This window comes from Chiloscyllium plagiosum, unplaced genomic scaffold (assembly GCF_037043375.1).
Source record: "Chiloscyllium plagiosum isolate Xiang-an unplaced genomic scaffold, Cpla_swu_hap1 HiC_scaffold_12, whole genome shotgun sequence".
NCBI lineage: Eukaryota > Metazoa > Chordata > Chondrichthyes > Orectolobiformes > Hemiscylliidae > Chiloscyllium > Chiloscyllium plagiosum.
Window position 1 is genome coordinate 80,622,142 of NW_028270150.1, and position 24,529 is coordinate 80,646,670.

Consider the following 24,529-nt stretch of genomic DNA (forward strand, 5'->3'; position numbering starts at 1 on the left):
AATCATTTGAGAAATGTTTTGCCCATGATAGTGCAGGGATATGATGCATATGATGGGTTAAAAGCAAAATCATCGAATGATCGACTATTTACAGCACAGAAGGAAGCCATTCAGCCACTCATACCTGTGCCAGCTCTCTCTGCAAGAGAAACTCAGTTAGTCCCACTTGTCCATAGCCCATTTCTTTTCAGATAATGATCTAATTCCCTTTGAAAACCACAGTTGAATCTTCCTCCACCACAATCTTAAACATTCCAGATGCTAACCCCTTGCTCAAAAAATAGATTTCCCTAATGTCACTATTGCTTCTTTTACCATTCATGTTCAATCAGTGTCCTCTGCACCCATGTTGTGAATGGATATGGAGTGAGCCCAGCAATGACAGATCCATCCTTTTAACCTCAGTTGGAAGAAGCTTTTCGGAATCCAAATCCAGGACAAAGTCTACAGTTGTTCAGATAGTTTGGATTAATTAAGGAAAGCCATTATGGTCTTTTAAAAAAATTCATCTTTAATGAACTTGAACTGCACACAATACACAAGCTAAAGCTGAACCAAAGTCTTAATAAAGGTCTACCATTATTTCCCTGCTTTTGCACTAATGCTGGATGCCTTTTTATCCGCTCTGTTAGCCAGCCCTGCCACTTTCCATGATTTGTGTACATTTCAGCACAGGTTCCACTGTTCGTGAACCCCATTTAGAATTATACTCTTTAATTCATATTTCTTCTCCTCATTCTTTCTATCAAAATGTATCATTTTTCAACTCTCTGAAATAAAACCCATCTGCCGCTTGTCTGCCCATTTTCCTTGTCTGGCTGTTTCTTCCTGAAACATATCACTTCTCTCAGCTCACAGCAACTTCCAAAATTTGTGTTATCAGCTGGTTTCGTAATGTGCCTTCAATCTTACACAAGAATCATTAGTAGCAAAAATATTTCTGCCATAAATATTTCTTGCCTCATTGAATCCCAAAGTTGTACATTAACATGCACCCAGACTGTTTGGGTTTGACAACTTCTGAATTAAAAATCTCTTTCTGGCATCCCCGGCACATTATTAAGGCTTCTCAAGCATCTTCATGGACATTAATTGAAGACAAACACGTTCCTGGCTGACCTCCCCTTACCACCAACATTGCTTTAAAAAAAAGGCAGTACTCCTTGGAAGCTCAGGAACATTAACATTCCAGCCAGGAGTACTATTTTAGAAGGAGAACTGGTATCATTCCAGTCCCGAGAGACAATTTAAACTTCCAGCATTACTCTGATTAAGAAGAAAGTCAAAGGTTATTTTGATTGGCAAGGGAGTCAAAGGCGATATGAGATAAGTCAGAAGGTGGAGCTGAGTATACCATCAGATTAGCCATGATCTTATTAAAGGGCTTGATGAGCCAATATCTACTCCTGCTCCTAATTTATGTGCTCTTTTGTAAAATTCCGGCCCTCAAACACCTTCACTCCATCAATTTTTGGCCTGAAATCATAGAACAAAAGAGAACCATTTGTCCCTTTGTACCTGTTCCAACTCTTTGAAAGAGTACTTAATTAGTCCCACTCTGTCCTCTCCCCAAAACCCTACTTTATTTTCTTTTCATATATATTATTGCAAAAACTGTCTATTTTATTTTCTGTACTTTTAATTGCAGACTGAAACAAGAAAAGAACTGTTTTAAAACCAACGATTGCTGGAGGATTGCCACGTGTGTTGATACCTGATTCTCATTGTAAGCACCATTTCTATAGCTGCTTGTTTGAACAATAACTGAAGTATAGTTTGCAGACAAACTGGAGCTGCGGGGTGTGCAAAAATGGAGTCAGCCGTCAACAAGCAGCTGATTAGTCTATGGACCATTGGCCAGTTATCGATGTCAATGGCTTCTGCCTGCCAACATCTAAGTGACTGGTTCTTAAAGCTGAACAGTTTGCAGCTATCATCAAGATAAAGAGAAGCCTTCAGACCTACACTTGCTTAGCAAGTCTTTCTGCTCTCTGCTGTAAAACTTACTTTAAGCCTAAAGGAAACCAGTTTATTTATTCTCCTGTCTCTTAATTGACTCTTAATTAATAAGTTGGAGATTTTTCATAAGTATGCACCAGGCCCTGTACCTCCTGCAAGCCAATGAAAACATCTGGAGAACGAAGTTGGAGAAGCAATGGCCTGACCAGCACAAGAATCTTCACATTCATCTAAACAAACCTGGGAACAGGAATCCAGTCTTTTCTTCTATCCACAATGTATTTGTGTATGTACTTGTCTTTATGTGTAGTACATGAGTGTGTTTGGTGAGTGGGATGGGGGGGATAGGGATCTGTGTGTGGGAGGGTTGTGTGTGTAGTAGGGATCTGTGTGTGTGGGAAGGATATGTGTGGGAGGAGTATGCCTGTGCGTGTGTGTGTGTGTACTGTAGGGAGGGGTGTCCGTGTCCGTGTGTGTGTGTGTGTGTGTGTGTGTGTTGTGTGGGAGGGATGTGTGCCCATATGTGTGGGAGGGGTGTGGGTGTGTCAGTGTTTCACATCTATTTACTTGTGATAGGTCATAATTCTTGTTCGGTATAGTAACATGGTCCACACTGCCTGTCACCCTGACCTGAAAGTCAGGTGAATTGGGGAATCTTTGCATACCTTTTAAAATCTTTAACGTTTGTGATGACCGGGATTAATGGGGCTTGATTTCCAACACGCTACCCCAATGAGTCACGACAATATCAATTGCCTTTTGAAAGTTACTGTTGAATTTGTTCCACAACCCTGTCAGACAGTGCATTTCAGATTGAAATAATTAGCTAAATAACATTTTTGTTCTCATTTTCCCTTTAATTCCTTTGTCAGTTATCTGAAATCATATCTTAAATGTGTATTTCATTGCTAGCACACATATAAATATATTGATGTATGGCAATGCGATAATGTTATAAAGCAAAAGATACAATCCTAAAATGTAATAGTGTTATAAAACTTCCAGATTTAATAGTTTTCATTCTTAAATGCCTCGATCTAATTTCATTAATAAAGCCCTTGTGCTGAATTCGTCCACAAGAAAAGATACTTCCTTCAAACTTACCTGTTATTGATCCTCCATCTTCTCATTTAAGCTCCAGCATTCTGAGATACTCAAGGAAATATGTCTAACACCTTCATTCGTTCTAGTTAGAGCTCAAGTTATCAAATCAGTAAGGACCTGTATAGACAATAGGTAAAAGCTGTAGGGCAGCTATGAAGCAAGTTATTTCTCAGCTGCTATCCTCAAGAAAGGGAAAACAAAATAATAATTAATGCCACAGAAGTTAAAATGGAATCCTTTCAATTAACACTGGAAACTCTTAGGTTTGAGCTGGGTAAAATCACTAAATATAATAAGATCATAAAGCTTTACCGCCACCGGTCCATTCTAATTTCTTTTTATAGTTATATGTATGGAAGATTAATACTATGAACAACATCATATTAGCCCAAATTTGCACTTGGTGCGAGATCTATGCTGGGAATGGCTGATTACCTTGCTCAAATTGGATTCTACAGCACAGAAATGATGGACTTTGATTTACTGAGTGAGAGCATATGTTTATTTGGATAAAAAGTGCAAGTACTCAGCAAGATTTTGGCCTTTCTCCATCAGCCAGCTTATTAGCTGACAGAAAAAAGCTGGCTAGGAGCTATAAGTAGAAATTACCATTTAAAGGTAATGACATAAGGCAGGCAGATATTGTTTCTGGCTTTATAAAGCTTCAAAGTAAATTTTATGTGCTTATTGGATTTTGTCATGGTTGGGAAGGGGGTTGGTTAGCTGATTTGTGATGCTGACGGATGCCAACACTGGAGGTTCAATTCCTTTAATGGGTGAGGTCATCTTCTCAAGTTCTCCTTTTACCTGAGGGATAGTGTTTCTTAGGTTAAACCACCACTAGTCAACTCCCACTAATGAGAGAGAAGTTCTATGGTCTGGTAGGACTTTGGTAACTTTACCTTGAGAGATAGTGGTGGGGGTGGAAAATCAAGTGAAGGGAAACCCAATAGGAAGGCACTAAACAAGGTGATTGGGAGGTGACTGAGTGGTGAGCCACCTAACCTGTTTGATAGTTGGCGAAATAGATATGTTTCTAGAATCACAAGGCATTGTAATACAGAAGGAGGTCATTGAGTTCATTAAGCCTGTGCCTACTCTTTTGAAGAGATGCCCAATTATTCTGTGCCAAGCTGTTTCCTCATGGCCATGGGAGTACATTATTTGATCATATTAAATAGTGATGCTGGCTCAAGGGCTGAATTGCCTCCTATTGCTCGTGGATCTTATGCTCTATTTCCCTATTAGCAACAAATGTGTTTCCATCACACTTTCAGGCAATGGAATCCAAATCATAAGAACGCACTCATTCCTCACAATTGTCTTACAGTGGTGAAGTTTAAGACTGAGGGTGGAATCTAATAGGGGGTCTAAACAAAGCAAGTAATGGACAGCTGTGTGGCAGAATCTGGTGAATAGTGCAGTGAGGCCCATCTCAACATCAAGATAATCTCAATCCACCTTTTACGATCTTCACAAGCGACTCAGAGAGGTACCAATTAAAGGGGATTATTGCATATTAAACATCTGTTAATGTGACAACTCACCTCACTAATATTCAACCTCCCATTTTACCAGACTTTCAAAATAAGCTGAACGTTGAACAAACTCAACAAGGAAACCAGAACAGAAACCTGGCTGGTTCAACTTGCTGTTTGACCTCCACATTGGAAACCATACACCAAGACCTCAGAGCATGCTTCAATACTACTAACGACATTCCCCAAATCCAATGGACATTGGCATCTAATGTATGCCAGCCTCTAACAATGATCATGGCACATCTGATTCATTTACAGGAAGCTTCGACACTTCCTCACTTCAATGCTGTACTGTGCTGTACTATCATTATAATGCTAGATAGCGAAATAGCCATCTCACAGACTGGATCAGACTGCACCTTTGAGCTCTTCACTTATTGTCAAAGCACATACTCACTCTCAGCCTACCTGGATGATCACAGCATCCCTGTATAGGTGGCGCGGTGGCTCTATGATTACCACTGCTGCCTCACAGTGCCAGGGATCCGGGTTTGAATTCCAGCCTTGGGTGACTGTCTGTGTGGAGTTTGTACATTCTCCCTGTGTCTTCGTGGGTCTCTTCTGGGTGCTCCAGTTTCCTCCCACACTCCAAAATATGTGCAGGTCAGGTGAATTGGCCATGCAAAATTGCCCATAGTGTTAGGTGCATTAGTTCGGGGTAAATATAGGGTAGGGTAGGGGAATGGGTCTGGGTGGGTTACTCTTCAGAGGGCCAGTGTGGACATGTTGGGCCAAAGAGCCAGTTTTCATACCGTAGGGAATCTAATCTGTCTTGCCTTTTCCTTTTTGTGCTTTGGATTTCTAAGACAGCTCTGAAAATCCAAGGATATTTTGGTGCTTTGGCAGGGATGGAGAGAGGAAGAGAGTGGCTAGAGGGCATAAGCGTTTACTACTTACCAGACGGAAAAGAAGGATGGAGTTTCAGCTCGGATTGGAAAGACCAAATTAGTGAGGAGTCAAAGAGTCATGAAGATTTGCATAACTTGTGCTGGAGGAGGAATCTCAAGGAACTCCTGATTGTGGGAGATAGCTCTGAGGTTGTAAGTTGCCAGTCTAAGAAAGTAAAGAAACAGAGTTACCCCTCAGGAACTAAAAATCATTTTGCACTGAATTTGAGAGAATTGAATGTTCTCAGTTGAGCTAAAATTAAAATTGAAAAGTTCTTGTTGCTTAGACTATAAATTGCCGACAAAAGTAGTGTTTAGTGCTTTTAATCTTGTATTACAGTAACAACTGCAAGCGGGCATCAGAGCCGCCCTGCTTTTGCCACGGGACTATGCCTACATCAGGAAATGATAAGAATTCATTTTGTGTTTTAAACAGCAGTTGCAGCCTTAAACCCACAGAACTCAGCAGCTGCCGGTCCGCTCACATGACCGGGAGATAGGAGACAGAGGACAGATAAAATCCACACTAGACCAACACTACCCATGACTCATGGACCAAAACTCCGGAATTAATTAATATGGAAACCCATCTCCTAATCACATCAAGAGACTGACTGAAACACACCCATACCCATCGATACGGAGCCACCCTGACACAAAGGACAGGCATCCACCAGACAGGAACGGACAGACCAATACACACCAACACCCCAAGGGAACAAAGGGGGGTGCTAACCCCTGCCCTCACAGAGAGAGACAAGCAGATAATACCCGGACCCGTTTTACATAAACCAATTAGCACCCTATTGTGCGTGCCCTGCAACTCTCCTGGGACGGCAGGAAACATACTGTTTGCACCTACTCCAGTGATGATGGGGAACTATTATCCCATTCATCCTCAAATTCCACACATCCTGACAACTAAAAGTATATAATATGCAGTTGCGCATGGCAAGAGCAGAGCAGCTGAGATTTGGACCTCAGTTGGTCTCCGCCAGCGTTATTGTAGCAATAAACGTTACCGATTGTTGAACCGCACTCTGCGCTTGGACTGATATTATTTCATCCGCGCTAACAATTGGGGGCTTCGTCCTGGTTAACGACGGCTGCTGGATCCCTGCGACGGCACTGGGTGAGTATCTTTACTCTTTTACTTCTCGCATAAAAGTCTCCCAGTGCCCCGCAAGGGACTTCACTGCCGGCTGTTATCTGAACCTGTGAACAGAGTGAATCCGGCAGTCGTATAACGGTAGAGTACTCTTTAAAAGTGTGTATGTGTGTGTGTGTGTGTGTGTGTGTGTGTGTGTGTGTGTGTGTGTGTGTGTGTGTGTGTGTGTGTGTGTGTGTGTGTGTGTGTGTGTGTGTGTGTGATCCTTCGCGGATGGGCGATTGGGGTCACGGAACACTAGTAAAATAATGATTATTATTATTGTCATTTATTGTCAATGAGCTACTGTGACTGACGGACTATCCTTGGACTGACGACTTTCAGTACGAGACCCCAACAGATTGACCCCCCTGTTTAAAAACCGACCAAACAAGCCTTCCTGGTTGACCTCTGCAGTGGGAGTTAGGGGACCCCATTGTACGTTGAGCCCGGTTTTAGCGCCTTCCTTGCGTACGCGGTAGAGGCTGGGAGGTCTACGTGCGCTACAAGAAGGGAAGTCCTCCAAACCAGCCCGAGACGCGGGGCCTTTGGGCCAACTGGCGGTTATACGCTCTGCCCATTGACCTCACGGTCCCGAGGTATTGGCCTCTGTAGGATCAGGCGCGGTTAGGTCTGACTTCACGCACCCCCCCTTGCACTCGGGCCCCTGGTTCATGCCCAGTGTTTGTGGGGTACACACGGCCGCTGAACGTCAGGTGGTGAGAGAGAGACTCACGGAAACCCGAGGTTGCGCACTCAGGAATCGACACGCGCCCCGTCTGCAACTAACCACCCCCCCCCCCCCCCCCGCCGCCCAGGTTGACCCGCGGGGCTAGGGTTCGACTTACAGGGAGTGGGCTCCCCGATTGGGAGATTAATAAGCCAGTGCCAGCAACATCCCTTAGCACGCCTGCTAGCTTTACTTTAAAGTAGCTTCTATTAAGTTACACCCGCTGTGCCCCTACCATGGGTGGGAGCGCAGCCGAAGACCAAGATTGGGGGCCAGAGGGTTCCCTTACCCGTTTTATAGCCAACAAGAATAAGAAACTTATTAAGGCTATGCTTCATTTCAATCCTGATGAGTGCAAGCCAAAAAGCTTCAACCTCATGTCTCTTTTTAGACATGTTTTACCAAACAATTATTTTTATAAGATGGTTACATTTTGGGGCTATCAGTAAATTAGGGTAACATAGAGGCAGGTTTGAATTTCACCGACAGCAAACTGGATTGTTAAGATTAAAGGTGTCCCTTAGTTGTTTTCGTGGGAAGGTATTCACACTTGTAGACAATGGTAGATTGTGTTAAAAGTGAATAGACTGTTAGTCTCCAAGTTTCAGGTATTGAGAATGCCAGACTATAATTTTTTTGGTTTAAATTAGTTACTTGAGTCCAATAGTTGGAAACTAAAGGTTAGCTAATGAACATTTCTATCTGGCTGGATACAAGAAGACTCATATGATTCATGCTGCCATGGAAATTGACCTTGACAGAGGAGGGGTCTACAAAAAGCCATTTGTAGGACTGGGTTATTGGCTTTCCAGAAGACATCCCAGAAGTTCACAAGTTAATCTGCCAGAATCGAAGAGGAAGCCAAATAGCAAAGTTAACAAGAACAAATTTCTATGTTTACCTTGCGGGAATGCAGATGGAACCTCATGCTCAAATTGGAAAGGCCAAATTTTTAAGGATTTAAAATGAGGCTGCAAGATTTGCTTAACTTGAGCTGGGGAGATAATGTCCAGGAAGCTGCTGGAAAGGAAGACTATTAGCAAAAATATGACAGAACAATTAGAATTTGAGCATGAATTCCACATTGATTAGACCCAAATACTCCATACAATGAAGCTGATGAAGGGTGATTTAATTGGATTGTTTAAGATAACTAAAAGAGTTGAAAGGGCAGACAGAGAGAAACGATTTCCTCTGGCAGGAGAATCAAGAGCAAGACTGTGTAAAATTAAAGCCAGACAGCAAAAGGATAATGTCAGGAATCATTTCTTCACACAAAGTGTAGAAGAAACCCTAACCTTTCACTTTGTAAAAAGTCTTGGACCCTGCAGGTCAATTCAAAATGTTTAGACTCAGACCAGGGCACGCACTTCACCGGACGCGCAATGAAACTGGCCTGCCGCTTCCCAGGCATCAGACAGCGCTTCCACGTCCCGTTCCATCCCCAGAGCTCCGGGATGGTCGAGCGCATGAACCGGACCCTCAAAGCTGCGATCACATGGGCAATCGCCGAAACAGGGCAGGGCTGGGTGGACGTTCTGCCCTGCATACTGATGCGCTTAAGGGCCACCCCAGGCTGCTCCACTGGGCTCACTCCCTTCGAGCTCATGACGGGGTGGGCCATGCGACTACCAGAGAACGTCATAGTCGGGGGGGGGGGGGGGAAAGACATGGCCCCCCTGAGGGACAGGGTGACGTGCTATATCAGGCAGCTGGACACGCAGCTGCGGGCCCTTAGACAAACTGCGCGTGACCAGCAGGACATTAGGGACCAGACAAAACTGCAGCTGCATCTGCCCGCCCAACCCCTTCCCGACGTTGGGGACAAAGTCCTGGTCAGGGCCGCCCCCGACCGGCCCAGCTTCGCCCCCCTGGGACCGCACGAAATCATCCTCACCAGCGACACGTGTCGACATGAAGGGAAAGGGCAGGTGGAAACACTGGTCCCAGCTTAAACCCTACCCTTAAGCCATGACTGGACAGACCCCCCCCCCACCCCTTTTTGACTTGACTTTAACCGCCCCTCTTTCTCCTTACAGCGCGACGGGCGGACCGGTCCGGGGGGGGCCTGCTCCTACACACACTAACCCTACACCCTTGGTAAGGGTGCCACTCTCCCTCTCTTCTCACAGATCATGCTTCACTGGTGCACCGCTCTCCTCCCTGCTCTCCTCTTCGACCTACGACTAGTGCCTTCCTTCCCTGAAATATATGACAATTTCTACAACGCCTGGCAGGAAGTTCTCCCGGGCGTACAGACACTCTATTTATTCTGCACGTCGGAGTGCGACCCGCGGCCGACCTGCCTCTGGCGTGCTGAGGCGATGGACTTGGGGGGTTGCATGTTCGGGACAATGTGTGCCATGCCAGAGGACCTCTACTCTGCCCCGGCCTTTGATGCCTTTACTGTACGGGATTTGTCTGTTTGCGGGGATATTACGAGCCTACTGATGCCGCGGTAGTCTCTTTGTATTTGTGCTTTCCACCACACCGCCCCCGACCACGACTCCCGAGATATTGCCATGCCCCTCTCTGGGACCGGGGCCAGCGGGGGGACTGGTATTGTGGGATAAGGGAGAGGCCCTTTATGGCAACACCCGACACGAGGTCGTGCCTGTGCTGGTCAATATATCGGGCATCCGGGTACCGGACTATTGCACAGCACAGGTACGCAACCTATACGCCATGATGGGGAAGGAGATTATAGAGAGGGCCATAGATGCCATGGGAGCAACCCACTACCGAAATGACATACATAACACAAACACACAACGACACAGACGGGATATAGTCAACGATGCTCTCACAGGACTCAACACGGGGACATCCGTAGTAAACTCCCTAGACATCCAGGGCCTTAATGAAAAGGTCGAGCAACTAAAAGGGGTAATGAGGGACCTGCTACAGAGGTCTCTCACAAATCAGGCAGACCAGGCACGCCTGGGGGAAGAGGGAGCATACACCCAGCTCGACGGCATTGCAATCCTGTAAACACACGCCCACACCATTAACCGCCTTATAGACCGGGCCATGCGTATGGCCTGTGGATGGTAGCCCAGATCCGGCATAATCTTGACCAGGTCCAAAGGGAGTAGGTGCCTGACTGGATCGACAGTGCCAAACTGGCCTCACTCGCGGGGTGCTCCGGGCCGCTCGACAACCGGACTCTGAAGGGTATGACCAGAGTATACCCAGTGATGCCCGACTTTGAGGTCAGTGAGGCGCCAGGAGTCGGGATTGTCCTCCAGAGTCTGGGCCATTTCCCCTGTTTCACATTGAGAACATCGGAATCATACGGGAAAACGCTTCCCTCAAATATCGATTAGCTCACCACACAGCCATATCTCGAAACGGCGCTGTGTACGGGGTGCCGCTTACAGGCTGCAAGCGGCGGGGGGGCAATTACCATCTGCCCTCACCCCTTACGAAGGAGTGAAACAGCTGACTGCGGGTTCAACCGGACACAGGGCTGCACCCTTGAAATCGAACCCACGGGCCCCCACTTCACTAGGGTGGGGTATGGTGGTGGTGGGGGGGCGACGATATTGTGTCTCCACTCTTGAAACCTCATTTTGGTATAATGGACTGCAGTGCCGATTCCCCAGCACGAGTTCTGCTTCGCCCCCAGGCGCCCAGTCACGGTTGGGCAAGCTCACATCTCAGGAGGTCCGACGACGGAACCCCGTGTCCATACAAACTACTGATAAATTCAGGGACACCCTCAGGGAATATCAGGAGCCTGACTGATATTATTTCATCTGCGCTAACAAGTGTTAAGATGTGAAATTTTGTTGTGTTATCCTTTCCATTATTAACTGCATGTTAATACCAATTAAAGCCAGAGTCCAGGAAATTTGAGGTAAGTAACTAATTTTCTGACTTGTCAGAGCCTGTCCACTATCTACAAGGCAGGCTGATTACTGAACAGTCCCCACTTACCCAAATGAGAGGAATTCCAACAACACTCAGGAGTTTCAACTCCATCCAAAACAAAGCAGCCCATTTGATCGGTACCCTATTCATAATAGATGAACCTTTTTACTCCCTTTTTCATTGACACACAATGGCAGTGGATTTTACTATTTACAAAATGCAGCTCACTGTGACACATTTGATTGTACATGAAAACATTACTTGCTGCTTAAAATGATATTCTGGGATATTTTGAATCTTGGCAATTATGTTTCAAGCCATAGTTTAATACCTCAACCAAAAGATGTGCCAGCTTAGATTATGAGCTCTGTGACCCCACAAAATTGTGTCTCTGAGGTACCAGTGATACCATCTGTACCATGGATGAAACCCAAGCTTTATAGCAAGACTGTTTATTATCAGTTGTTTTCCCTGCTATGAATACCAAGTAATAATACTCAGCAATGTGCATATTAACACATTATAAACCAGACAAATAAAGATTTCACTTCAGTGTGCTGGCAGAGTAAACTGCTGAATTGTGATAGTCCTCACAGCAAAAATGACCTACATTGCCTCCTAATGAAGCAAAGTCTCAATTTGAAAATTCTAATCCTTGTTTTCAAATCTACAATGGTCTCGTGACTCCCTATCTCTGAAATTTCTCCAACCTTCCATTCCTCTAGCCACTCTCTTCCTCAGCCATGGAAAGGCTGCCAACATCATCAAAGACCCATTGTGCCCTGACAATGCTCTCCTCCAACCTCTCCTGTCAGGCACAAGTTAAAGAAGGCTGAACACATGCTCTGGCAGATTCAAGAACAGCTTCTTAGATTGCTGAATGGACTCTATAACTTCAAATAATGTTGATCTTGCCTAGCACATGCCCTGTGCAATGTAGCCTGTATGCCTCTGTCCAGGATTTTTTTTCACCTTATGATCTGCCTGTCCTGCTCGTAAATAAAGATTTTCACTGTACTTCGGTACATGTGACAATAAGTCAATTAAAGCTCATCCATTTGTGGTGTTGTGAACATCCCTGATTTTGTTTATTTCACTGCTGGCTGATGTATCTTCAGTTGCTAAGGCGCCAAGCTCAGAAATTCCCTCTTTAAACTGCTCTGCATCTCCAGCTCCTAGGGTGCTCCCAAAAATGTATCTTTCTGACTAAGCATTTGGCTATTCCCCTTATTATCTCTTTGTGGTTTGGTGGACAGATTTTGATTCATAATGGTTTTGCAAAGTGTCCTGGGATGTTTTACAGTGTAATTCATGCTTTCCAGCATGCGCCGAGATTGGGCTGTGCTGGTGAATGGAAAATGCCGGTTAATGAAAAGGATTGCAAAACACTCAAGAATGCTGCTTTCTCCCAGAAACTAATCAAAGCAACACTCCATGATGGATTGTGACTACACTGACAAAAATCTACTTTTACTACTGTACTTCTGGCCTCAACCACTACCTCAAATAACTCTTTATGTAACCTCTCAAGCTTCAAACTATGTCTTTCCTGGCATCTCCACTGCTATTGTGTCAGAATCCGATAGCTATTAGGCCCCAGTTACTTTTGGAAAGACTTGTGGTTGCTGAAGTGTGTTTTTATTATCAGGGAATGTCAGTTGATGGAGAATTCCAGATTGTAATGTGCCAACAAAAGGTCATCTCTATTAGATTAGGGGAGCTATACAAATTCAAGTTGCTGTTAAAACTACAGACTTTTGTGAGATTAGCAACAGATGGTAAAATCACATCACATCAGAAAAACTGCAGCGACCAAATTGTAGGACTGAACAGAAACAAATTATTCTCTGCCTTGCTCTGAGCAGCAAATGTTTATCTTGCCTCATAAAGCAAAATGTCACCAATTAGAGTTTCGTGATTAATATTTGTTCTCAACCACTGTTTTTAAGGAATTGAAATGCCATATTAAGGGTCAACGGCTACTTCTATGTTTTCAAATGTGTGCAACTTAAATGCTGATAGTCAGAGAATCTTGGGTCTGCTCCAACAAGGAACACAGACGTTAGCAGGTCATAGAGTCATAGAGATGTACAGCATGGAAACAGACCCTTCGGTCCAACATGTCCATGCTGACTAGTTATCCCAACCCAATTTAGTCCCACCTGTCAGCACCCGGCCAAACCCTTCCAAACCTCCAAACCCTTCCTATTCATATACCCATCCAAATGTCTTTTAAATGTTACAATTGTACCAGCCTCCACCACTTCCTCTGGCAGCTCATTCCATACACGTACCACTTTCTGCATGAAAAAGTTCCCCCTTAGGTCTCTTTTATATCTTTCCCCTCTCACCTTAAACCTATGCCCTCTAGTTCTGGACTCCCCGATCCCAGGGAAAAGACTTTGCCTATTTACCTTATCTACGCCCCTCATAATTTTGTAAACCTCTATCAGGTCACCCATCAGCCTCCGACGTTCCAGGGAAAACAGCCCCAGCCTGTTCAGCCTCTCCCTTTAGCTCAAATCCTCCAACCCTGGCAACATCGTTGTAAATCTTTTCGGAACCCTTTCAAGTTTCACAACATCTTTCCAATAGGAAGGAGACCCGAATTGCACGCAATATTCCAACAGTGGCCTAAACAATGTCCTGTACAGTCGCAACATGACCTCCCAACTCCTGTACCCAATACTCTGACCAATAAAGGAAAGCATACCAAACACCTTCTTCACTTTTCTATCTACCTGTGACTCCACTTTCAAGGAGCTATGAACCTGCACTCCAAGGTCTCTTTGTTCAGCAACACACCCTAGGACCTTACCATTAAGTATATAAGTCCTGCTAAGATTTGCTTTCCCAAAATGCAGCACCTTGCATTTATCTGAATTAAACTCCAGCTGCAACTTCTCAGCCCATTGGCTCATCTGGTCAAGATCCTGTTGTAATCTGAGGTAATGCTCTTCGCTGTCCACTACACCTCCAATTTTGGTGTCATCTGCAAACTTACTATTATACCTCTTATGCGCGCATACAAATCATTTATGTAAATGACAAAAAGTAGAGGACCCAGCACCGATCCTTGTGGCACTCCACTGGTCACAGGCCTCCAGTCTGAAAAACAACCCTCCACCACCACCCTCTGTCTTCTACCTTTGAGCCAGTTCTGTATCCAAATGGCTAGTTCTCCCTGTATTCCATGAGATCTAACCTTGCTAACCAGTCTCCCATGGGGAACCTTGTCGAACAAGTTTGTTTCTCAATTTCCCTCTGCCCTATAAGGGGATCGATAATACAATACCAATAAGGTGATCATCCCTTTCTTATTTCTCAGTTCCACCCAAATAACTTCCGTGAATGTATTTCCGGGAATATCCTCCTTCAGCACAGCTGTAATGATATCCCTTATCAAAAATGCCACTCCCTCTCCTCTCTTGCCTCTCTTTCTAATCCTTCCTGTAGCATTTGTATCCTGGAACATTAAGCTGCCAGTCCTGCCCATCCCTGAGCCATGTTTCTGTAATTGCTATGATATCCTAGTCCCATGTTCCGAACCATGCCCTGAGTTCATCTGCCTTCCCTGTTAGGCCCCTTGCATTGAAATAAATGCAGTTTAATTTATTAGTCCTACCTTGGCCCTGCCTGCCCGACTCATTTCTGTTCTCAACTGTACCAGTCTCAGATCGATCTCTTTCCTCACTATCTCCCTTGGTCCCACCCCCCCACCTTACTAGTTTAAATCCTCCCAAGCAGTTCTAGCAAATTTCCCTGCCAGTATATTAGTCCCCTTCCAATTTAGGTGCAATTCATCCTTCCTGTAGAGGTCACTTCTTCCCCAAAAGAGGTTCCAATGATCCAAATATGTGAATCCTTCTCCCATACACCAGCTCCTCAGCCATGCATTCATCTGTTCTATCCTTCTATTCCTGCCCTCACTAGCTCGTAGCACTGGGAGTAATCCAGATATTACTACCCTTGAGGACCTCCTTTTTAAATTTCTGCCTAACTCTCTGTAATCTCCCTTCAGAATCTCAACCTTTTCCCTTCCAATGTCGTTGGTTCCAATGTTGACAATGACCTCCTGCTGGCCCCTCTCCCCCGTGAGAACATTCTGCACCCTCTCAGAGACATCCTTGATCCTGGCACCAGGGAAACAACACACCATTCTGCTTTTTCTCTGCTGGCCACAGAAACGTCTGTCTGTACCTCGGACTACAGAATCCCCTAACACAATTGATCTCTTGGAAGCCGACATACCCCTCGAGGCATGAGATCCAGTCTCAATACCAGAAACTTGGTTGTTCGTGCTACGTTCCCCTGAGAATCCATTACCCCCTACATTTTCCAAAACAGCATACCTGTTTGAAATGGGTATATCCACAAAAGACTTCTGCCCTAGGTGCCTACTTCTCTTACCCTTCCTGGAGTTAACCCATCTGTGTGACTGTATCTGAGACTTTTCCCCCCTTCCTATAACTGCCATCCATCACATACCGTTGCTGTTGCAAATTCCTTATGGCTTCTATCTGTCTCTCCAACCTATCCACTCGATCTGATAAGATTCGCATCCAACAGCATTTATGGCAGATATAATCCGCAGTAACCCTTAAACTCTCTTTAAACTTCCACATCTGACAAGAAGCACATATCACTGTACTAAAGGCCATTTTTGCTCCTTCACATTCCCCTGAGAATCCATCAACTCCTACATTGTCCAAAACAGCATACCTGTTTGAAATGGGTATATCCACAAAAGACTCCTGCCTAGGTGTCTACCTCTCTTACCCTTCCTGGAGTTAACCCATCTATGTGACTGTATCTGAGACTTTCCCCCCTTCATATAACTGCCATCCATCACATACTGTTGCTGTTGCAAATTCCTCATTGCTTCTAACTGTCTCTCCAACCGATCCACTCGATCTGATAAGATTCGCATCCATAATAAGCAGACAAAAAGGATGGCACTGGAAAAGCTTAGCAGGTCCGGCAGCATCCGAGCAGCAGGAAAATTGATGTTTTGGGCATAATCCCTTCATCAGGTTTCTGCTCCTTGGATGCTCCCTGACCTGCTCTGCTTTTTCCAATGCCACACTTTTCAGCATCTGCAGTCCTCACTTTCTCCTTGGTATAATAAGCAGTAGATGATAGATGGCATGTTGGTCTTTATTACAAGGGGATTATACAGGAATTAAGAAATCTTGCTACAATGATACAAGCCTTTGGTGAGACTGCATTGGAATATTGTGTGTAGTTTTTGTCTCCACATTTAAAAAAGGATAGATTGGCATTGGAGGCAGTGCAGTGAAGGTTCACTAAATTGATCTCTGGAGTGACGGCATTGTCTTATGATGAGGGGCTATGCAAATCAGATCTGCACCCCTTGGAGTTTAAAAAAATGAGAGGCAATCACATTAAGATCAAAAGTTCTGAAGGGGTTTCACAGGGTAGATACTGCGAATCTGAGATTAATTCTGTTGATCAGGGAAAGGGAAACATGGAGGCACAACCTCCATGGAGGATACACAGCAGTGAGAGTCGTAGAATCAACGAGATGTACAGTACGGAAACAGACCATTTCGTCCAACCCATCCATGCCAACCAGATATCCAAACCTAATCTAGTCCCATTTGCCAGAACCTGGCCCATATCCCTCCAAACCCTTCCAATTTATATACCCATCCAGATGCCTTTTAAATGTTGCAATTGTACTAGCCTCCACCACTTCCTCTGGCAGCTCATTACATACACGCACCACCCTCTGCGTGAAAACATTACCTCTTAGGTCTCTTTTAAATCATTCCCCTCTCACCCTAAACCTATACCCTCTAGTTCTGGACTCCCCCACCCCAGAGAAAAGACCTTATGTATTTACCCTATCCCATCCCCTCATGATTTTATAAACTTCTATAAGGTCACCCCTCAGCCTCCGATGTTCCAGAGAAAACAGCCTTAGCCTATTCAGCCTCTTCCTTTAGTTCAAACCCTCCAACCCTAGTAAAGTCCTTGTAAGCTTTTTCTGAACCCTTTCAAGTTTCTCAACATCCTTCCTTTTGGACTAAGAGAAATTATTTCACAAAACGGATTGAGAATCTTCAGAATTCCCGACCTCAGAGAGTAGTGATTGTTCCATTACTGAATACATTTACCAGTGGATTAAATAAATTTTTGGTCCCTCAGGGATATGAGGAACAAGTGCTAGAAGAGTGGAGTTGAAACCCAAGATCAGCCATGATCATATTGAAAGGAGCAGCAGGCTGAATAAGCCATACAGTCCACTCCTGATCCTTTTGCTTGGTTTCTATGCTGTCATGCTGGTGAAACTAGCAAGATTGCACAGTTTGGAGTGCACTGCTGTATGGATCAGTGAGTCTCTGTGCACACAAAGAGACAGCTTCTTCTCATTTCCTCCTTATCAGGTCCATGCAGATGGACCAAGTACAAGGTTTGCCATGTGATTTGTAGGATTCCACATGGTGCAAGGTGCAACCTTGTATGTTCTTCATGTGGTCCAGGCTATTCATATCAACTGAAAGGGATCCCAGTGCCTCAACATGCAGCAGTTGGGTTGTCTCAAGCAGCCTCTCACACAGCAGCAGTTAACACTTCCTCATTCTGTGGAATTTCATCCACCATGTAATGTCAATGGTTAGCTACTGAACGATAAAGGATCTCTATTCATGGCATGGCTCATAAGGCTATTGCCAAATCCTTTCACACATCCACAGCTAGGATACATTATGCCCCATGTAACTGCAAGGAACACTTGAGAGAATGCCATCAACACCCTCAAACAATATTCCCTGGATGCTCCCCCCTAGAGAATCTCTATGGTGTACAACTGAGTGGATGTGGAAATTTGTGACAGTGTGTTGCATGCTACACATCCTGGCCATTATGGGGAACAACCCTCACCTGAGAAACAGAAATCCAAAGAAGAGATGGAAGAGCAAGGGGAAGTAAGGGAAAAGAGAGCATAGGGAAGCGGGGGAAGGGAGGGCTGCATGTCAATGTAGCCAGACCCTTTCTGCCTTGGCTCTGTCTTCATGAATGATACAAGTGATACAGCAATCCACACTTCCTCTCTCTATCACTGGCCATCTCACTATTATTTTTCTAACAACATAAATGTAAGAATCACCAACAAACCCTAAACCGAGTAAATCATTTGAAGATAAGCAAAGTTGCACATTCCCTTAATCCTCATCTTGCTTGTTGCCATTCGCTGGCCTAATGCTGAAGCATGTACAAAATGGACAGCTCAGTCACTGCTGGCTCCTTCCAGAAATCCCTGAAATAGCAGGCTGCACAAAATGACCATGCACATTCGAACACGAAGAATGGGGGCAGTTTAATTGCATTCTATAGACTCCAGACACATTCTTGTGAGGTATACAACCTCCCGAATTCTCCATTTCTGAACATTTTATTGCAGCAACCCAAAAGAACTGAGCACATCCACTGACGAGTTATCCTCATTTTCTGCTTTATCAATTGGGTCCACTGGTGAACCCATTTATCAGAAAATTAAAGGCATGAAGATGTGATAAGAAATTAATTTGCAAGAACTGATTCAAGTTATTGAAGGTAATTAATTACTGTTTCCTGTAACTCTTTTCTCAAAGGATTGTTGATTGCTACTTTATCTTATATATGAGGACAGCATCTAAATTAAGTCTCTGTAAGAAGGAGGAAGTAAATTGGCTGAAGTCTCTTACGGGTATCTATGACAGTCTATGGTAAAGTTGAAAGGGATGTGTGAAGTGGTAAACAAAGGTCTGCTGTATTTTTGCTTTTCAGTTTTTCTACTCTCCCTGTGATTTCTCCATCCCATGAGAGCCCTTTCCAAACAACCTTCGATCTTGCTCCAGGTGACCCTGTATTTCAAGGATTGAGGGAGAGAACATCAGGGACCCACAAAGGAGGAGGAGATTACTAACCAGGCACCCTAGAGCTTGACATCAGGACACTTTAGACACTCCATCTCCTTCTCTCTCTCTCTCTCTCCTTCTGTGTCTGTCTGTCTATCTGTCAGAGGCTTTGTGGTCTGTAACACATCAGGCTATGATGTGTGTGCCTGTATCTGTATCTTTACCTATACCTGTGCAGGACACTATCAGCAAGACAGACCTTAAATCCTAACAGGACTTGCCAAAGTCATAACAGTTACCAGGGAGGCAGCCTGCATCTCAGCTATAGATGTTGAGATAGCAGCTAGACATGATCCAGAAGTCAAGAAATCTGTTCTTTATACTTTTAGTTTACAGAATCACAGAGTTGTTACACTGCAGAAGGAGGCCATTTGGCTCAAAATGCCACACTGGTTCTATTCAATAATGCCAAACTCCTACCCTCTTCTCCATATCCTTGCATACCATTTTGATCCAAATAATCATCTCTTAAATGCCTCAACTGAACCTGCCTCCACCATATTTCCAGACAGTGCACTGCAAATCCTAAGTACGTGCTGTGTGAAAGTTATTTCTCACACCACTCTTGCTCCATTTACAAATTGCTTTCATAGAAGAGATCATTTGGCCTATCTATTTAAACAGGTGCCTTCGTGTTCTGTTTTCTTTTCTGAATGGGAACAGCTTAGAATTATAGCTTCTCGGTATCCACTCTATCCAACCCACTCACAATTTTGGAAATCCCTCAAATCCCTTCTTCATTCCAAGTGGAATAGTCTCAAGCTTTTCAATCTATCCTTGCAACTAAAGTTTCTCATACCTGAAAACATTCTTGCCAATTGCTTTTGCACCCTCTCCAATACATTTGCAGTTTTTCCTATAATGTGGTGCCCACACTGTACACAATACTCCAGGTAAGGTCTAACATGTGTCTTGTACATGCTCAACTTCACCTCCCTGCTCTTGTACTCTATGCCCCTATTAATAAATTCAAGTATATTGCATGCTTTACTTAATGCTCTTTCCATGTGTCCTGCCAGCTTCAATATTCTGAGTGCATATACACTCCTCATTCACCCCCTTTTGAATTGTGTCCCTAATTTTATATTCTCTTTCAATACTCTTCTGACCAAAGTGCATCACTTCATACTTCTTTATATCAAATCTCATCTGCCACTTATCCACTCATTCACCGAACTTTCCAACATATTTTTGCAGTTCCCCACCCTCCTCCTCACAATTCTTCTGAGTTTAGTGTCCTCTAGAAACCTTGCAATTGCAATTGTTGTCTAAACACCAAGATCTAGGTCATTAATATATATCAGTGAAACCAAGGGTCCCAACGCTGACCCCGGGGAACTCCACTACAAACCTCCTTCGAGCCTGAAAACTATATATTGACCATCACCGTCTATTTCCTATCGCACAGCCAATTTTGTATTCACATTTCCACTGTCTCCTTTATTTCGTGACCTATAATTTTCCTCACAAGTCTATTGTGTGGCACTGTATCAAATATCTTTTAGAAATCCATGTATATCACATCGACAGCATTACTTTGTTGGTTGAACATGATTTCACTTCCAGAAATCCATGCTAACTCTTGCTGATCAACTCACCTTTTACCATGTGATTACTAACTCTAACCTGAATAATTGTTTCTTGTGAATCAGTGATGTCCCATGAGGGTTCTTAGAGGTTGACACATGTCAGATGTCAATGTCCTTGGATATGGGCTGCATACAGCTAGTCCCCATAGAGCATGCTTAGAGATGTTGGTGCCTGGTGTCCGGTACGGAGATGCTTTGGAACAAGTGGAGAATTGAAGTCTCCAGGTACCTGCGCCGATGTCCATGTCAAAAATTCTCAATGTTGGACTCCATTGTCATGTTGATAAGACAGGAAGCCGAATATTTATGAGGTAGGCATTAGTATGTCATTTAACAAACAATAATTCCCTTTAACCGGCAACTTCGTGCTGCCACTTGTAAAATTGGTGATGCTGCTCAGTAGATGCAATGAAGATGCAATGAATTGTTCCCGACTTCCGGCTATTCCTCACCGCACTGCTCCCATGATTCTGCCACAAATCTCACTATAGTGCACTTCATTCAGGCCCCTACAAAATTCGTCCCCTCACCCTTACTGAGCAAATTAAAGGGAAAAGACTCCTCCATCACTAGCTGCTGGACTGCTATATCCACTGATCTCACTGTCAAAACCATCTTTCTCCAATCAAATCTAAAGTTCGACCCAAACTAAGGGGCATGATTGTCTCGGGGAACAAACTAACACTGATGATTGGCAACTTCTGTAACTTAGACTCCAACTCAGCAACTCCAAGCTGCAGTTGCTTATGCTGCTGACTCTTACCATAAATAGGATTGTCTAAGCCTGCAATGTAGTCCCCCCACCAATTCCCATATGTTGCAGTCACAGCACACACAGTCCATATCATCTCTGCATGGACTTATTTATTTACTTAATCAGTTTATTATTCATTTACACAGCTAATGTAATGACAAGTGACAGTCTCTGAGCTTGGACACTAATAAAGAATGTCTACTAATTGCAGGAGGCTGAAAAACAGTATAAAGAAAATAAACACCTCCTTTCCACGCTCTGCACTGAATTCCCAACTGCCTCCAATTCCCAACTTAACATTGTCCCCATCTCATTCAATCCTCTGTGTTTCCACTCTTTGTGGGAGCAAAACCTGACTACTTTTATCGAGCGTGGATGATGCACATGCATTCTGCACTCATAAAGACAGCTTCCAGTAGAGACTGCCCGAGAAATAAGAGGTTCTGAACAACACCCATACCCTTCACTGTGTAACTCATCTAGAATCTAATGGCAAGGAAGAGATACCCTCTGAACTGTGAATCACCACAAGGTGCTAGACGGTTTACACCAAGTCTGTCTAACCTTTTCAGATGAGGTCCACATCTCAATTTTTCTCTTATTCGATCAGTGGGTGGTGTGCTTACAAATGTTAAGATAAAGGAAAACTCCAAAGCAATAAATTGATAATTTATCTTAAGAGTTAACAAAGAAAAATGACACAAAAAATGTTGTCAAGCAGCAGATTTAACTGATAAATGTTTTTTGGTATAAGGAGCAGAACTACAGAGACACAGGCTAGGCCTCAACTCCTTATCACGAGGGAACATGGTTAGCTCCAAACTGAGCAGCTGAGTTTAACAAACACTGATCTTTTGCTCACAGAGTCATAGAGTCACAAAGCACGGAAAGAGACCCTTTGTTCCCACTCATTCACGCTGACCAGACATCCCAATCTGACCTAGTCCCATTTGTCAACATTTGGACCATATCTCTCTAAACCCTTCCTATACATGTACCCATCCAGATGCCTTTTAAATGTTCTAATTGTGCCAGCCTCTACCTACATCTGAAAGAAAGTGAAAGATGGGGCAGGTAGAGGAGAGGGTACAGATGCAATGTGGATGAGTGGGTAGGCTGTCAGGTGGGTGAGGAGAGTAGGTGTCAGAAGAGTGTGTGCCACAGAGGCAATGATGTGACTGGTAGATGGGGATTAGACTGGCAGCTAGGTGGGGGAACGGCTCAGGGTGTATTGGTGGGTAGTCAAGGAGTGGAGGAGTTAGAAGCACCCTAGACAGATCTGGTTGTGAGGAACAGGGTAGATGGGGTGGGGGAGGAATCAATCAGTTTAGTTCTGTGCCAATGAAGTAGTTTGGCTGGGAGATAGGCGAGAAAGCTGGATAGGTCTGGGATTTTGGGAGTGTCAAGGGATTGAGGGTAGGAGGGATATCCTGGTGGGCCAGCAGGAGATGAGAGTCTAGGGGTATTGAGAAGGCTTGGGTATCTATGGGGGACCAGAGAAGGGGGGTTAGTGTAATCTGAGGGATCAGTGGTGAGTCAGTGAGCTGGGAATTACTGCAGCTTTTAATTCATCAAACATTTTTCTGAGTAGCTATTTGGCCATGTCACCTTGAACCTTCCACATTTGCAAACTTTCTTTTTGCAAGGTTCCAAAAGTAGATTCAGTTTCCTGGGCAATTCTCTTGCAGGCAGCTGCATTAGAACCTTCATGTGGTCCTAACATACAACTCCTATCTGCACTGCTGTTAATCTTTCTATCAGAAGATCTGAGCCAAAAACAGATTTAAGTGAAATGGATTGTCACTTCCACTAAAATATCAGTGAGATTAACACATTAAACTGTGTACACCGCTATTGGTGTGATGTCGTATTGAGATTGTACAGACAATCAAATCAGGCTTCATTCCTATGAACAGGAACTTTTATTAATGATACATACTATAGAGAGAGTGAGGTAGGAGACAGCATTCCTAGAATCTTGCTGGTTCAATATTAGTTCCAAATGTGTGTCATCCTCAGTAGGAATCACTGATGATGGTACACATCCAATAGATAATGGGACATAACTATTATCCTACATCATTCCCTTAAGTCTTTAATTCTATTCTTGAAGATAATTACAATTTACCATTATCATTTCTCTTATCATTTAAATACTACGATTTCTCTTATTCCACTCTTTCTTCTCAAGTCTCTTTTTGATCATATACTATGCAAGGCAAAAGAACATAATAAGGCACGGTGGCTCAGTGGTTAGCACTACTGCCTCACAGCAACAGGGTCCCAGGTTTTATTCTAGCCTCGGGCGACTGTGTGGAGTTTGCACATTCTCTCCATGTCTGCGTGGGTTTCCTCCGGGTGCTCTGGTTTCCTCCCACATTCCAAAGATGTGCAGATCAGGGGAATTGGCTATGGTAAATTGCCCATAGTGCTAGGTGCATTAGTCAGAGGGAAATGGGTCTGGGTGCATTACTCTTCGGAGGGTCGGTGTGAACTGGTTGGACTGATGGGCCTATTTCCACACTGTAGGGAATCTAATCATAACTAGGAGCAGGAGTAGGCCATCTGACCCATTGAGACTGCTACACCATTCAATAAGATCATGGCTGATCATTTCATGGACTCAGCTCCACTTACCCTCCCACTCACTACAACTCTTAATTCATTTAGTTTGCTTAAAAGCATTCAACAAAGTAGCTTCAACTGCTTCACTGGGCAGGGACTTCCACAGATACCCAACCCTTTGGGGGAAGGATTTCCTCCTCAACCCAGACCTAAATCTGCTCCCATTTATTTTGAGGCTATGCCCCCCATAGTTCTAGTTTCTTGGTGGAAGTCTTGGGGGAAGTCTTGGGGGAAGATGGAACATTGAAGAATCAATTCACAGAGACAGTCTCAGAGATTGTTTAATTAATCTCCTAAACATTGAATGGAGTCCCAGTGCAGGTTTGGGAGGATCAATGCAAACACAATTGTGGGCCTGAGGGTGATGAGCCCTCAATGAGTTCAATCTCTTCCAGCTG

General features: G+C 44.1%; 1 long non-coding RNA gene across 1 annotated transcript in view; it reads right to left on the minus strand.

The window, feature by feature from the left end:
- The window catches only part of LOC148148556 (uncharacterized), a 136,961-nt gene that overhangs the window by 66,266 nt on the left and 46,166 nt on the right, over positions 1-24,529 (minus strand). Inside the window, exon 3 of the long non-coding RNA XR_015758919.1 lies at positions 5,502-5,657. This is a non-coding gene — a long non-coding RNA (uncharacterized LOC148148556). The remainder of the gene's footprint in view (positions 1-5,501; positions 5,658-24,529) is intronic.